The sequence below is a fragment of the Halichoerus grypus genome, chromosome 2 (genome assembly GCF_964656455.1).
Source record: "Halichoerus grypus chromosome 2, mHalGry1.hap1.1, whole genome shotgun sequence".
Lineage (NCBI taxonomy): Eukaryota > Metazoa > Chordata > Mammalia > Carnivora > Phocidae > Halichoerus > Halichoerus grypus.
The window spans coordinates 203,882,242-203,899,467 of NC_135713.1; the positions used below are offsets into that span (position 1 = coordinate 203,882,242).

Below are 17,226 nucleotides of genomic sequence, written 5' to 3' on the forward strand. Positions count from 1 at the left end.
CTGATATTTCCCTCTTGGTAGCAGCTGGGAGTAATTAGCAGCATTTCCTGTCATGCTCCTTGACCTATTGTGATGATGGTTAAGACCCCCCCACCTCCCTTTGTGTCAGGTAGGCTTGCTGTACTGTGTCTGTTGAGGACACATTCTTTAGGGAACAAACATTTCTCTTTCAAAGAGAAAGTCTAATTCTATCACTCTAGGCCTCAGGAATACGGGCCAAGTTTTGTGATTAAAAGCTACTTTGAAACCAACTGAAGCCTTCAAGGCGACATAGTAGAACTTCAGAAAATTATACCAAATTATAATCAAAACAGTAGTATATCCGAAAATATAGCACGAGCTGTTCCAAATTTGAACTGATTTTGTGTTTGGATAGAACTGTATGCGACCATTGAAATAAGCCTGTGAAAGGCTGTGGATGATGCAGATAACACATTTTACCAGGGAATAAAGTTTGGGCCCCAGCATGTAGAAGAAAGAAAAAACTTGAGCCCTAGACATTGCAAATGCCACTCCTTTCTGTGCCAAGTAAGGAACTCAGGCTTAACTCATCCATCCAAGCATTATAAGCAGGAGGGCAGACCTGTGGCCTGGGTCAAGGGCGGCCACAGCTCTGCTTGGGCTTGCGGAAGAAAACTGGCAGTAGTGGTAGTAATCTTCTTTCTTAGTGTTTGGGGTGTGTGGGCCTTAGAGCCCATGCGTGAGATAAACCTGAGGAGCTCCCAAGTGCTGGAACTTCACTGTGGAGGAAAAGGAGGGTGTGTGGGACCTGGAACCTTTGTTGGTTAGTGGCTGGCCTTTGCTTAAGGCTGGAAGGCCTTCTGGGGAAGTTGGCTAGAGAAAAAGGTATAGGTACTTCACTGTCACCCCTTCTGGAATACAGCAAACTAAACAGCACGTCCCCCAGAAATGAGGAAGAACACCCAGGGCTGGGGCTGAGGGGGGCAGAATTGGGAAATTTGTTAACGTGTCTCATGTCAGCCTTTCTCAGTACCACATGAAGGCTGGGAAGACGTGTCGTTTATACTCACCCTTTGATGTGCCTCACTGTATTTCATTCAGTCATTTGAACTTCGAGTCTGGTTGTGGAATAAAAAGTGTTCTGGAGGGGCGCCTGGGTGGCTCAGTCAGTTAAGCAACTTCCTTAGGAAGACCCTCTCAGGGTCCTGGGAGCATCGGGCTCCCTGCTCGGCAGGAGGCCTGCTTCTCCCTCTCCCTCACCCTCTCCCACTCCCCCTGCTTGTGTTCCCTCTCTCGCTGTCTCTCTCTCTGTGTCAAATAAATAAATAAATTCTTTAAAGAAAAGCGTCCTGGAACAATTTCTGTTCTTGAGAAGCCCTCGGAGAACAGAACACAGAATCCACCCTTATGGTGACTTGTAGTTCTTTTGGAGGATGAGTGTGGAAGGGGTCAGACAGAGCTCCCCAGCTCACATGTCCTCAAGTCCAAAAATCATGACTGTTCGTGGCATCCCAAGGACTGGAAACAGTCTTCTGTGCTCCCCATGCCTTAGTCCTGGTGCTGGCTTACTCTCCTGCCTGAGCTGCTGGCCTCAGACTGTCTTCAGGCAGTGGCCTCCACCTGAAACCCCTACCAACCCTTCCTTTATTCCAGAACTCTTCCGGCATACTTAATTGATTTTTAACAATATATATATATTTTAAGATTTATTTACTTTTTTTTTTTTTAAGATTTTATTTATTTGACAGAGAGAGAGACAGCGAGAGGGAACACAAGCAGGAGGAGTGGGAGAGGGAGAAGCAGTCTCCCCGCGGAGCAGAGAGCCCGATGCGGGGCTCAGTCCCGGGACTCCAGGATCATGACCTGAGCCGAAGGCAGATGCTTAACAACTGATCCACCCAGGCACCCTAAGATTTATTTACTTATTAGAGAGAGAAAGCCCATGCATGCACGCACGGGTGGGTGTGGGGGGAGAGGGAGAGTCTTTTTTTTTTTTTTTTTAATTTTATTTATTTATTCATGAGAGATAGAGAGAGAGAGAGAGGGAAGCAGAGGGAGAAGCAGGCTCCCAAGGAGCAGGGAGCCCGATGCGGGCGGGACTCGATCCCAGGACCCTGGGATCATGACCTGAGCCGAAGGCAGACGCTTAACCATCTGAGCCACCCAGACGCCCGAGAGGGAGAGTCTTTTTTTTTTTAATTTATTTATTTGACAGATAGGGGGACAGCGAGAGAGGGAACACAAGCAGGGGGAGTGGAAGAGGGAGAAGCAGGCTTCCCGCGGAGCAGGGAGCCCGATGTGGGGCTCGATCCCAGGATCCCGGGATCATGACCTGAGCCGAAGGCAGACGCTTAATGACTGAGCCACCCAGGCGCCCCCTGAGAGGGAGAGTCTTAAGCAGACTTGACGCAGGGTTCGATCTCATGACCCTGAGATCATGACCTGAGCCAAAACCAAGAGTTGGACGCTTAACCAACTGTGCCTCCCAGGCGCCCCAACTTTTAACAGTATTTTTGAGTTCCAAACCTTCAATTTTGAATATTTCTGCCTTAAGTATGTGAAGTTTCTAAAATAGGAATGTCACCAGGATGGATTAGAGGCGCCATTTATTTTGTTAGCAAATGGATTGATGTCATAACTGTCTTTTCCACCAGATGACACTCCTTCCTGCTTTGGCTTTTTTTTTTTTTTAAAGATTTTATTTATTTATTTGACACAGAGAGAGAGAGAGAGAGAGAGGAATCACAAGCAGGCAGAGTGGCAGGGAGCGGCAGAGGGAGAAGCAGGCTTCCCGCGGAGCAGGGAGCCCGATGTGGGACTCGATCCCAGGACCCTGGGATCGTGACCTGAGCCGAAGGCAGACGCTTAACGACTGAGCCACCCAGGCGCCCCCTGCTTTGGCTTTTTATTTTTATTATTTTTTTGAAGATTTTTATTTGTTTGAAAGAGGGAGAGAGAGCAGGGGGAGGGGCAGAGGAAGAGGGACAAGCAGACTCCCTGCTGAACATGGAGCCCAACACGGGGCTCAGTCCCACGACCCCGAGATCACAACCCAAGCTGAAGTCAGACACTCAGTAGAATGAGCCAGCCAGGCACCCCCTGCTTTGGCTTTTTAAAATCTGCATTTGGTTTTTTACTACAGCAGTTCTCAAAACATTTTGGTGTCTTTTCACAATTAAAAACTGAGGATCCCAAAGAGCTTCACTTCATTTTGGTTTTATCTATTGGTATTTACTATCTTAGAAGTTAAAACTGAGAAAAATTTTAAATAGTTGTCTTTTTAAAATAACAAACCTATTACATATTTCTTTATAAATTATTTTTCCCTAGTTTCCAAGCATTTATACAATTAAATCCTCATTTCTTTTTTTTTTTTTAAGACTTTATTTATTTGTCAGAGACACAGTGAGAGAGGGAACACAAGCAGGGGGAGTGGGAGAGGGAGAAGCAGGCTTCCCGCAAAGCAGGGAGCCCGATGCGGGGCTCAATCCCAGGACCCCGGGACCATGACCCCAGCCAAAGGCAGACGCCTAACGACTGAGCCACCCAGGCACCCCTAAACCCATTACATATTAATATAAATCACATTTTAACGAAAAATAACTATTTCTGAAACCGAAAAAAGTTGATGCAAAGACACATGGTTTTCCCATTTTGTGGGTCTCCCTAGCATCTGATGTCCATCTAGATGGATAGCTAGGTTCTCATCACTGCTTCTGCACTCAGTCTGTTGCAGTGTGTTGTTTTGGTTGAAGTAGTTGAAGAAAATCTGGCTTCACACACAGGTCATTGGAAAGAGGAGAAATATTTTAATAGCCCTTTAGGTGATTGTAGATCTTTTTTGATACTTGATTAGAATTCAACAAGCGATGGTTTCCTAAAAGTTGCTTGCACTATGGAATGTGAAACGTTCTCAGTGAACTTCTTTTTTTTTTAAGATTTTATTTATTTATTTGACAGAGCACGTGCGCACAAGCGGGGGGGACGACAGGCAGAGGGAGAAGCAGGCTTCCCGCGGAGCAGGGAGCCCGATGCGGAGCTTGATCCCAGGGCCTTGGGATCATAACTTGAGCCAAAGGCAGGTGCCCAGCCGACAGTGAACTTTTTGTATTCTGCTTTATTTAAGTCCATGGGTCGGCCTTGCACTCGAATGGCTGTTTTACCCATCCGTGATCTCCATCCTCAGGCGCTGGTGATTTGGGAAATGTTGGTTCACCGAGCTATACAGATTGCAGTGATGTATTTTGTTCTCTGATATCCAAAAAATTATGTTTGTTAATGACATTACTCATCTCATCAGACAAGCCATTAAGTATTGGGAAGCTGTCTGTTCGCAGTGGGGAATATACGTTTTCCAAGATGCTAGTTTTTACTCGAGATCTTGAATTTTATCGTTACCAATAAATTCTGTTAGAGTTTTCCTTGATGTGACAGGCTTCATTTTTTTAGAAAATGTCTGCCAGTTACCCAGACTTGACTAACAGTAGTTTGTCAGTCATTCTTTCAAGTAAAAATGATGTTCCATGGAGAAATCAACTAGATTAGCTAGTAACTCCCTCACCTAAGTGCTTTTCCTTGAGGTAACCGTTGGACCTCGGTGTGCAGAGGTGTTGATGCGACCTCTCATGGCATCAAACAAAATGCAAACAAATTAATAAATAAATTTGTACTCAAGGGTCGAGACTCAATAAGATTAATCATTTTGACTGCTTCACCAAGGATATTCTCAAGTGAAATTGGCTATTTTTGTAATTGAGGGTATGCCTACTGCTAAATCTCAGTGTAGCTGCCTCAGTTTGTTCTAAAGGGCCAGCCCGACCCGCCATCACTCCTACCAACATCAGCACGGTGAGAGAGGCAAGGGATGTCTTAGTATTAGAGAAATCGTTTTGATCACGCAGACCCCCAGGGGTGCACAGATCAACTTGGAGAACCACTGTTCTTCAGAAACAAGAATCTTGGGTCGGTAATACTAAATAGTTGTTTGGGAACTGTTTGCATTGCTCTGGAATTGTCCAGTAGGCTGTCAGCCATACGGGGCCTTGAGCTGAGGGGGGAGAGTATCCAGAGTAAGACAAGACAGCCCCGGTTGGGGGAGGGGGGTGCGGCAGTTACCTTAACCTCAGGGTTTGTCACCTGGAAAACAGGCATCATGATAAAACCTGCCTCATTTATTTTATGTGGATTAACTGAGTAAACGCGAACAGATAATCAGCTTAATAGTGTCTGGCACATGGGTCGCCACCACCAGTACTTCTCATGCTTGCTTCCCAGGCTGCTTACCCTGTCATTGGGCCTGTTTGGGAATATCGAATTCCACATTTTGAAACTGGAGTGCATTCAGAGGAGAGCAGTCATAAAGGTGAATGGACTAGAGGGGCCTAGAAGCCACGTCACATGAGGTTAAGGAGCTGAGAGAGGCTACTTGGGGAAGTGCCTGCAGTTCCGTCTGCTGTTTGAAGGTCCCGTAGGCGAGGGGAGGGGAGGGCCACATGCAGACCTTGAAGCAACGCACAGAATTACGGGAGACACGTTTGCTTCACAAGGTAGGGAGCTCCCTGTTTCTGGACTTTTTTCAGACAAGTTTTAAGAAAGCCTTTGCCAAGAATGTCCTAAAGAAATGTGTGGATTGGGGTTGGACTGACCCCCCACCCCAAGTGGTCTCCTGGGAGGGGGCTTGGGCATTATGGATAAGCAAAGTTGAATGTTCTCTCACTTCACTTACTATCTGCTGACTTTAGAAAGTACAAGTGTAGAGTATAAAGACTGGGAATTGCCCTAATTTTTATCACTCTGATGTTTGGGGTTACCTCTGAGCACAAAGTCCCATATTTGGGGGTTTGAGTAAGAAACGATAACTCCAGACCCACCTCTGGAGGGAGCCTTTGGTTCTGATCCATCAGCCTGGGGAGGCGGGATCGAGCTCTGGGTTGCTGAGTTTGCCCCTAACTAGAGCAGAGGAGGTGGCTGAGCATTCCAAGGGAAGCAGAATGCTTCTGCACTTCTGTTCCATCTTGTCTTTTTCTCCAACTTCCACTTTTCTGGTCTTACCTCCTCTGTAAGCACTCTGACTCCGATCTGATCACTCAACAGAAGGTGGCACTGCTGTCCTAGAAAAAGTCAGACCGGAAGTGGCAGGCCTCTGTTCAGCTCTTTACAGCAGGGACAGGGGTGCCAGATGGCTTAAGTGTTTCCTCCATCTGTTTGCCCTTGGCATATGGGCTTTCTTTTCCCACTCTCCTTTGTGCGTGGTCTACCACAGCTACCCTGGAACGTTTTCCCTTGTTTATTTTTTTCCCCACTCCCACAGTTCCTGTGGATGAAGGTATTTCCACTGGCTTACTGTCTCTTGACACACCCTTCCTTTGAAAACAAACACGGGCATTGATGACCTGGCACGGGAAAGCTGGGGCGGCCCGTTGCCAGCTAGCTGGGAGGGCTGGCTTCACTCTGCAGGGTGGGATTGCCGACCTCCCTGCGGTGTTGCAGTCCGGCTTTGACCCAGGGAAAGAATCCTCTTGGCCCGAAGAGCAAACATCTGTCAAAACAAAATAGTGTCTCTGGGTCAAGGAGGTGGCATCGGGTGGGGGAAAATATGGTTCTGGCATTTTTTTTTTAAAGGTGTGTATAATTCTGATTAAAATTAAAACTTTTAAAAAAAATTTTATTTCTTTGAGAGAGAGAGAACACAAGTGGAGGGGAGAGGCAGAGGGACAGGGAGAAGCAGACTCCCTGCCGAGCAGGGAGCCCAATGCAGGGCTCAATACCAGGACTCTGGGATCAGGACCTGAGCTGAAGGCAGACAGACACATAACCGACTGAGCCACCCAGACGCCCCCAAATAAAACATTTCTAAGATTATTTGACCCCAAGGGGCGCCTGGGTGGCTCGGTTGGTTGAGCCTCTGCCTTTGGCTCAGGTCATGATCTCTGGGTCCTGGGATCGAGCCCCACATCAGGCTCTCTGCTCGGCAGGAAGTCTGCTTCTCCTTCTCCCTCTGCCTGCCGCTCTGCCTGCTTGTCCGTGCACTCTCTCTTTCTCTGTCAAATAAATAAAATCTTAAAAAAAAAAAAAAATTCTTTGACCCCAAAAATAGTGCAGAAATGTGAGTTCATACCTTCGAGCCAGGTTAGTGGACTTGGAGTCAGAAGACCTAGGGTGAGCACTGGCCTGGCTTCCCTCCAGCTGTGGGACACAGGCACATAGCTTCAGCTGCCCTCCGCTCATGTGTGATGCCCACTTTCCAAGGTGATGTGATGCGTGCAGGCGTGCGTTCAGCAGTCTAAAATGCAGCCGTTGGCGGGCTTTTTAACAAAACTGGGTCTGCTCAGATGCCCTCATCCTGTAGGTCAGAAGTTGCCACATTTTCTCAGTTCATGGCATCCTTGGTGTTTCAGGAATTTTTCACACAACTCACAGGCCAAAAGAAATACCAAACAATTAGCTCCAAACAATATTCCTACCCTCACAATTTGGTAGCCGCGTGGAAAGATAATACATGAATTTGTGTGGTATCTGATAGATGTTGATTAATGTTGTGTTTCCCTTGAAATTTTTTATTTTTTTGAGAGAGAGAGCGTGAGCGGGGGGTACGGGCAGAGGGATAGAGAGAATCCCAAGCAGGGTCCACACCTAGTGTGGAGCCGCCCGACATGGGGCTCGATCTCACCACCCTGAGATCATGACCAGAGCCAAAATCAAGAGCTGGACGCTCAACCCACTGAGCCACCCAGGCGCCCCTCCCTTGAAATTTTTAAACGTCATGTGTACCTTTGTGAGTTTGCTGCAGCACCCTGGGGTGCCTTGATGGCAGTTTAGGAACTGCATTGGTAGATTGTCTCTGAGTTCCAGAGCCATGAGACTTGGTCCTCACCCTCCCTGGAGGCCTGGCTCAGCCGAATAAGCGGGTCTCACCTTCCACGACTGTACCTCACACACTTGAATTCTCTTAAGAAGGTCAAGTGTCTCAGTCGCCATGTGTTATTAATAGGCTTGAAGTCTAGAGGAAGGATCTGCAATGGATAGAGCTGACTCAGTAATCCCCCGCTTCCTCTCCTCTCCAGCCTCTCCCCTGACCCAGCATTGTTTTTTTTAAGATTTTATTTATCTGTCAGAGAGAGAGAGAGAGAGAATACAAGCAAGGGGAGCCACAGGCAGAGGAAGAAGCAGGCCCCCCACGAAGCAAGGAGCCCGATGCTCTGGGATCATGACCTGAGCTGAAGGCAGATGCTTAACCAACTGAGCCACCCAGGTGTCTCCCTACCCAGCATTATTATTGATCTTCTCAAGTTTCAGAATCAAATATCTGGAGACTGGAAACTGCCCATGGAGCTTGTTTCCAAGGAATTTGTTACTGACTTACTGACTACTGATTTTAGGAAGAACTTCCAGGAGCCTATCAGCAATCGCAGGTGGGCAGCATTTCCCATTGAAATCCTTGATTCTCGGGGTGCCTGGGTGGCTCAGTCGTTAACCGTCTGCCTTCGGCTCAGGTCATGATCCCAGGGACCTGGGATCGAGCCCCGCGTCGGGCTCCCTGCTCAGCGGGAAGCCTGCTTCTCCCTCTCCACTCCCCCTGCTTGTGTTCCCTCTCTGGCTGTCTCTTTCTATCAAATAAATAAATAAAATCTTAAAAAAAAAAAAAAAGAAAAAGAAATATTTAAAAAAAGAAAAAAGAAAAGAAATCCTTGATTCTCTTTATCGACCATCTAAGGAAAGAGGCTCCAGAACATGTTCCAGCTTCTGCAGGATTGCTGCAGAGCAAATGTTTTCCTCTTTGGGCTTTGAGTGTGCTCTACCTCCAGGACTCTGAAATCAGATAGGGAGATGCTAAGGCTTTTCATAAGCAAGTGGCATAGGGTTCAGTTCATCATGAAAGATACTTAAGAGGGACAGGTTGTGGGGCACCTGGCTGGTGCAGTCGGTTAAGCATGCGACTCCTGGTTTCGGCTCAGGTAGTGATCTCAGGGTCGTGAGATGGACCCCACATCGGGCTCCATGCTCAGCACCGAGTCTTCTTGAGATTCTGTCTCCCTCTGCCCCTCCCTTCCCATGCTCGTTTTCTCTCTCCCCTCTCTCTCTCTCTCAAATAAATCTTAAAAGGGGGGGGCAGGTTGTATGGTGTGGTATAGGAACCATGGGTCCTTTTCCAGCCTTCACAGGTGGGTCATGTGGGCCTTTGCTTGGTGAACCTCAGGAGAACCCATGCTTGTGGAATGTTCTACTGAGAATTACTCCTCAGGATGGTACAGCAAAGGTTATCTGTTAGAGCCTAAACTTGGACTTTTTCTTAGGGGTCTTTGAGCCCTGAAAGGGTTATATGGTCCTGTTTTTCTGGTGGTTATCGTATCAGGGTTTTGTTTTATTTTTATTTTATTGTCAAATTATTATAATAGCAGGAATTGAATATTTTGTAAAAGAAAAAAAGTCATCTAATTCCACAATCCATTTTCATTCTTCTTTTATGTGTGCCCATATAATAGCATACATATTTTGCATCCAGTTTTGTTTCCATCTGAATAGAAAATGTTTTCAGTGTTGTCACAGTCTGAATAATTATAATAGCAGGACACAAGTGAAAAATTAGAAGCTAAACACTTAAGGATTAAGAATTGTACGGGACGTGAGTTATATCTCAATGAAACTGCTCTAAGAAGAAAATTTTTTTTTGTCATTTTCTAAAAACCCTCAAAGGGGAAAAAAAGAAAAGGTTGAGATCCAGCTTTTATTCTAGGGGCGAGACCAGTCATTAGCACACTTTTTCACATCAATTCCCATAGCTCTTCTCGTATGAGCTAGCTAGAATACAAACCAGAGTTAGTATGCTCTAGTAGCAAAAAATTAATTTATGTTTATAATTGTTATCAAATAAAATGCCATGGAAGCAGTTTCTTTCCGATTAGACACTCTAGTGCTCTTTACATGGGTCAGAAGAAATAACTCACTCTTTAAAACTTGAGTTCTCCTCACAGTCCCCATGATTGTTCACCCAGTAAGGGAGGAGGGCTTAGTAGCAGTCAGGATTTGGTAGCATTCCTTCCATAAGCGCCCAGGAAGTCTCTAGGCTAAGGACAGAGTGGCAGCACCCACTGGTTATATGATTAACTCTTCAGTACCAGCCGTTCCATTCAGGTCAACTCAGACATAACTCACTGGAGCACCGGGGACCCTTGAGCTGTTTCCCCTACTCGTTATAGTTAAAAGGTAATACTTCTGGCTGTCTTCCCCTTAAGTTCAGAGCTTAACACCTCCTTTGCTCTGTGACCTACGGAGTCGTTCCTGGAGAGGTATTTTTCCTCCTTGGTCTTTGATGTTGGCTTCCCCAGTGGTTGAACCAAAGGCTTCATAGACACCGTTATTATCTGCTGCCTCATAGTCTAGAGGGAGGACATCAGAAGTTGGGAAGCGATATTGCTAGGCTTTGGGTCAGACAAACTCGGGATTGGGTCCCAGCATTGCCACTTCATGGACGAGAAGCCACTTCATTGGACTTTGCCTCAGTTTAATCATCTGTAAGATGGGAATAATAATGTCTGCCTCATGGAGTTGTTGGGAGATTTGGATGATATATGTTAGCTTTTAGTGAGGTCTGTTGTTCAGGGCCTGGGAGGGAGAATATGTACTTGGTCCCTCCATCTTGGTTTTATTACCCTACCTTCCCCCATGTTGTGCCTCCCATACCTCATGACCCTTTGAGTGCTGATTAGAAAAAATACAGCATGACTCACCTAGGACCAGAGACGGAAATGGCCCTTGACCATTGCTGGATTGGGGGAGTCATCCACTCTGAACTTCTTGCTGGAAGTTGTAATGTGGCCTTTGAACTGTTGAGAATGCCCAAGCCTACTTACTTAACGTTTCACGTTTCCTTGCTCTCACCACGATGGCCAAATGGCCATTCATCTTTAACAAGGCTAGGGTTGCCCTTGAAGAAGTGGGAGTCAGGGAATTTCCATGCTGGGGAGAACCCACCCACCCCAGGCTGGGGTCTAAGTGGTGACCTGATCCGAGCAGCAGACAGGACAGAGATTGGGAGAGGGGGAGGGTGCAGGCTGTAGTTCTTTTGTAGAGGGAAGTAGCTCTTTTGTTATCCAGATTGAAAGAATTCCAAGCTAGATCCTTTGTCTAGCCACCTTCCAAAGAAGGTCTGGCTACATCTTAAGCTGAACACTTCTGGTAGAAATGCAGTTGCTGGAAGTGGTGATCTCGTGCAGAGGAGAACGACCATTATTCTCCCTCTGACCTCCCCTCTGGGCTCCACTGAACTGCCAACAGACTGCACTCGCTCCAAGTCAACTGAAGCTCAGACTCCCAGAAGCCCCACCCCGTTCCTTTGTGGGTCTGTAGCCAGAAGAGCCCCTACATGCCCAGTCGGCCCGCCTTCAGCCCTACAAGCCCCAACATACTTCTTCCCTTCGGGCCCAGATGCCCCAGATTACTAACCAAGGTGTGGCTGGGTGCCTCCTTCCCTGGTCAGGATTTATCTTTTTGAAATTCTGTGATTCAGAAAGCAAGCTGCCTGTCCTTCGGGGGAGGGATCCAGCACTTCCCACCCTCGTTCTGTGTTCTAATCCTTGTCCCTTGAAATGCTGCTGTGCGATTTCTGGGTTCGATAAGATTTTGCTCGTTTGCATTCCTAACTTTGGAGTTAGGTAAATTTTTTCTAAACAGTACTTTAAAGGTACTGGTTTTGCTTTTGGCCCTGTAGATTGTTAATTCCTCTTCCTGCCACTTTGTAGATGGCGACCAGTTTGCCTTTCCAGTCTTCTGGCTTTCTGGTATCTGTTACTTTTGTCCTACAGGTTAATCTTAACCCCTCAGTTTGGTGTCTGAGCTCTCAGGTGGGGTAATGCTAGTTTAATTTGGTGACCCTGTTGCCTTATGTGTCAGAAAGACTTCACTTTTCTGTCCTCAGCCTCACGGAGCTATTTCCTTTGACCTTGTGTGGCTCCAAGCCCTTCCACCCTGTCCCCAAATAACAACTTGAAGCGTAGAGACACTGTTTTTATGGAAAACCTTTAAGAAAAAAGTGCAACCTGACCCACCACCGAAAGCTTAATTCAAATTCTTGATGTGAGGTGACCTCTTTACCCAAACCCAGAGACCCTAGGTATAAGAGGGAGGAGTGGAATGACCCTCTCTGAACATCTTCTACAACTTTCTAGAAACTCGGAGTCTTCAGATGTCTTGAATCAAAGTGAATGTCTTGAATTAAATGTGAGATTACACTTGGAATAGTCAGATAACAAAGTCTCCCCTTTGGAAATGGCTCCTGGCCAGAGCCTTGCATTTACATTGAAGTCTGGATGGTTCCACATGACAGAGCATCAGCACCACTCTGAGCAATGTCAGCTTTGTTGAGCTAAATTTTTCAGATAGGGAAAAGAAACTGTTTTCCTCTTTTCTTCAGTCTACAAGGCCAGTTCTAGAGCTGGCTTAATTTGTCTTAGCGGATGCCTGTTTAACCCTTTCCTGTAGAAACCTCTGCTTGGGGAACTAAGCCTTCCCGTCAATAAGCTGGGACTGAAGGTGAGTCCGTTGGATCCAAAGTTGACCCCACCAACTTCCGCCCATTTTTCTGATAAGTTGAGTGTTTCCATCCCCAGGCAGGCAGTGTGCCGTGGCAGTGACCCAATCCTGGCCAACAGGATACAACTGAAGGAAATGTGCTGGGGACGGGCTTTCTCCAAGGCTCCCCTGCGTGTGTGGGTAGCACAGGGCACAGACACGGGGCATCTGTGCCATGGAGGGCTGTGCGTGTGCAGCATGGGGTTCGGTGACTTCTGCTGAGCCTCGGGATTTCTGGTAGTCCTCAATATGCCCCATCCTTGTCCATCAAACCACATAAATATTTTTCTGGAGCTTGGAGGTTGTTTTGACAGAAGTTCCAGAATTGCTGCTTTCTTGACAACCCAAAGTGACTCACACATGCATCTCATCTTGATGCTTTCAAGGGGGCTTCCTAGGCACGCTAGTCGCTTCTGAAGCTGCAGCATTGTCTGCCCACACTTCGCAGTGCTGTTGTGAGAATTAAATGGTCTTTCACTGAAGTGCTTAGCATAACACCTACAATTATTCCCTGAGATTGAGTTGCGTTCATATTCTGTCCCCAGTGTTTGGCCCGCTGCCCGGTACACAATAAACACTCAATAAATGATTTGTGAAATAAATAAATGGATTGACTGTACGATAATTCTTTCTTTTTGTTTTAGGGATTAGGAGCGACAAGCTAGATTTAAGGGTGTTTTTTTTTAATTCAGTATTGCCCCCGCCGCCTTCTTCCTTCTGCCTGTCTCTCATCAGCCTTTTATCGCCAAGTCTGGCCCCTTTCTTAGTTCCTCTCTGCTGCCTCCCTGTCTGACATTGAGTTGCACGTTGAAGCTAACTGTGGGTTTAAACCGGTCTGGAGTCGGGGGTGAGGTGGGAGGGGAGTGGAGCACTGCAGCTGAAGGCGGCTGTGGAACCTAAACCCGGCTGAGGAATGGACCACTGGCCCGTTACAAAGGAGAGTGTCTCTACGTGTGTGTGCGTGTGTGTGTGTGTATGTGTGTTTCATCAGTGTTGAGCAATGTTTGAGCACCTGTTGTGGGCAGGGCACGAACCTGCAGGTTTTGGGAACACAGTGGTAACTAAGACAGTGAGGGCCCAGAACAGAGCAAACGTCCTCATCAGCTGGGTGGGGGTGGACCAGAAGACGACTTCCTTGAGCTGAGGACTGAGGTCTCAAAGAGGCTTACTTTCAGCAAGAGTGGGGAGGATGTGTTCCAGGGAGCAAGTTCTCTCCGGGCCCTGGTGCGGCTCTGTGCTGGGAGGAGGGGGCTGACATGGCCTGCACGGAGTCCCCAGGGCCTCGGGCCACAGTGAGCAATCATTTCTAAGTGAGCTGTCACCAGGACTTAATAACTGCTCGGCCAGTCCCAGGTCTGAGAGAATCGAAGATTTGGAAGGCATTGTTTTACCAGTCTGCCTCCCCAGCTGCCACCTACTTTTAAGAAGCAGGATTACGTCAGTCATCTAACAGAAAACGTACAGTGTGTAGCATTTTTCCCCCAGCAGTGGGGAGAGGCTGCCCTCTGCCCTCTGTTCAGAGTACTTTCTCTGTGCCTAATGCTCCCTAACACTGGGGCAAAGAAGCAGCGTTTGTAGATTTGGCAGAATCCAGCTGCTGGAGGCTACATTGCCCTGTGTCTACTCGGACGCCGGGCCTTTGAGCATGCTTTGTGGGGTTGGCTCCGGGAAGGATCGATGAAGTATTGTTGACTCTAAATAAACCTCCATTCTCTTGACCAAGATCTGGTACTTCTCTGCTGAGCAAATCCTCCCAGCTCAAATCTCCCAGCAGCTTATCCCACGTCATGGAGCCATATTGTTTCTACTTCCTTACTCTGCTCCAGTCATAGTTTCTGAGTGGCTGGACTTTTTTGTATTCTCTGCAGGGGGAACCACATTCCAGGTTCTGCAGTCCCTGAGAACGAGGTCCCTGTTGTGGCTGCTGCATTCTTACGGGTCTCGGACACAACTGATTAAGGAACCAGAATTGGGCAGGTTCAGATCACTGTTCGTCAGGTCCACCCCCTGGTCTGCCTCTGCCACTTCGTGCCCTGGCGCCCTGGTCGCTGAGGCTTCAGGCTCAGGGGGAGCCTGGGGAGGTTAGAGGAGTGCCGACAGCCAGGAGGGGAGGCCTTGCTTCAGTTTGTGTCTTTGGCCAGCTCAGCACTCCCTCTCCTGCCTTTCCCGTGTTCTCACTTGGCTTCTTCAGAAGCTGTGCATTTGTTTTGTTTTTCTTTGTGTCTTAAGTAGACTTGAACTAGACAGCTGAAGTGGTTTACCTGGTCTTTCCTTCTCGGAGCTGCTAAGTGAGATGCTTTGTTTTCACCTTCCTAGTGAACTGTGGGGGGGAAGCCCTCGGCCTGCTGCATCTGAGGGCCATGCATCCAGTCTGTCCCAGTCTCTGGGCTGTGGGTTCCGTGCCTCCCGGCTGACTCAGACACCTGTCTGGTACATAGATCTCCTGGCTGAGTTCATGACTTTGACCAACTGAGAATATCCCCCTGGAGGCCAAGGGGATGGATTCATACAAGTCAAGACAGGGACCCCCTGCGCATTTCAAAACACCACCTTGGGAGAAGAAAAGGAACAGTGGTTTCTTTTTGCTTTTTACTTGTATCCTCCTAACTGCTGCCTTCTGGCCTCCTTAAGGGCACAAAGAGAACCTATGGAGGGTTTATAACCATTGTGTTGAACGACTGGGAGTTTAATCATGTGAATCTTCCGTCTCTCTCCTTAGCTGTGTCATATTAAATACTTATCCGATGTTTTTTATGGCTGCCTTCCAAAATAACTATCATGGATGCTTGGTTCATTTTGTACTGAATTCCTGGTGTCTGAGGCATGACTGGTAGGAGGGTGTCTCTCTAGGTCTTCGTCTTGAGTGTGGACCACCTCCGCCCCCAGGACTGTCTTCCCCTGAGGCTGCTTTTATTGAATGAAATTTACCTTGCTGGACAGTTGAGGGTAAATGGTCCCAAAAAGCATCTTTGGGGTATTTGACAGCCATGCTCCGTGATCTCAGCAGACCCCCCAGCTCTCCTTCCTTGCTAATGGTTCTTCAGCATTGTTTGAAGTCTTGGGCTCATCCCCCTTTGAAGAACACTGGTGTTTGGCTCCAGGCCCTTCTGTGTGGGGTATAACTGAGCATCCTTGTGCTCAGGGCAGGATGTAGGGTTAAACTGCTTTTGGATCCAAAAGAACCTGGCTTGTTGGCCTTCTTTGGGGGCATCCTGGCCAGGAGCTCAGCAGGCTCACAGCCCAGCTTATTCACATCAGAGGACAGAAGAATTACATTCTAAAACCTAACAAGATGTGGCCACCAGGAGCACAGATTCCCATTGTTTCATTGTCGGGGCCTAGGCGTCCCATGGGTGGCTGTGACACGGAGGAGTGATCTGAACAACCACAGATTCCATAGTCTTTCCAGGAGAACTTTGAGCAAAACTATATGGCTCCCAGTCCATGGTGGCTCATTTATATTTTCAGTTTATAGGATTCTATTAAGGCAAAGGAATCTTCTTGCACTTCGGGTTGGGTCCATGGTTCATAGGTTAGCACTTTGCTTGTTGGGATCATGGAGCTGAAGTCCTCTGCAGGGGAGGGGATATTCCTGGGGATGTTGCGTTTGGGTTTGAGTAGGAGTCCCTGGTTCCATGGGGCTCCAGGTACACCCTGGACACACCCCACCCATGTACGTGCATGTGCGCACACACATTGCTATAAGAATAAAAAAGCAAAGAGTAGACCAGTTGGCAAATTGAAAACAACTATCAATTTTATCACTTTTTGTGTTTGTGCAGAAAGATTAATTTGAAAGAATGAGTAACCAAGCCAAAAAAGGAAAGACTGAAAGAAGGGGGAACACCTTCCTGTTGGTGATTTTGCCCCAACATTGCCTTTCTTCCTGAGATGTGACTAAACATCCTCAACTAAGCCAGGCGAGGACCTTGTGAAATTCAGGAATCCCCGCCCCTCCCACCCCGACCTCTCCCATCGCTGGGGCACAGGTTGCTGGAGGCCCCTGGGTGGCTCAGAGCCCTTAGCCCTGCCCAAGGAGCCCTCGGGTGAACAAGTATTTTCCCTTTAGAAGAGAAACTGTGTTTGGTGACTAACTTCTGTGCCTCTGGAGTAGTAGACCCGGTGGAATTCCACATGGCTGTCTTGCCTTCTTCCTCGGGCCAGCTGAGGGGCTGGTGCCCTGCAGTGCTTTGGGAAGGAGCCCCCAGGGGGCCTTTGAATGGTTAACAGTCAGTCCTTAGAATACCCGCCAACTGGTCGGGGGAGGGGAGGTAGGATGTACCCAACTGATGTTTTCCCACAATTAGCACCCAGAAAGCTGTCCCCTAGAGAGAAAATTTAAGGACCTTTTACAGGCCCAGGTTTTGTTGCTGCCACGCTCTTTAACACTGGTTCCTCAGGAGTCACTGCTACAAAGAGATTGTTGTGGAGCCTCTGGAGACGGGCGCTCTCTGTAGAGCAGCTGATTGATGACCAACCTGAATTTGGCATGGCAGTCCTCCAGGCACGCCTCCCAACCCCTCTGTTCCCTAGCACAGGCCTGCCTCCTCTTTGCCCACCTGATTGGCAGGGGGCGGGTGGCTGGGGGAGACAGGTTGCTAAGCAGCCTGGCCCGGACGTTAGGCCCGTTCAGGTCGAATGAATAGCTGCAGTGTTCAGAAGGGTGAGGGGTTTGGGCCTGTCCCAGAATCAGGAGGG

The 17,226-nt window shown here is 47.9% G+C and overlaps 1 protein-coding gene across 1 annotated transcript in view; it reads left to right on the plus strand.

The window, feature by feature from the left end:
* Positions 1-17,226, plus strand: part of SAP30BP (SAP30 binding protein) — a 36,018-nt gene that overhangs the window by 4,416 nt on the left and 14,376 nt on the right. The gene's annotated exons all lie outside the window — the stretch shown is intronic.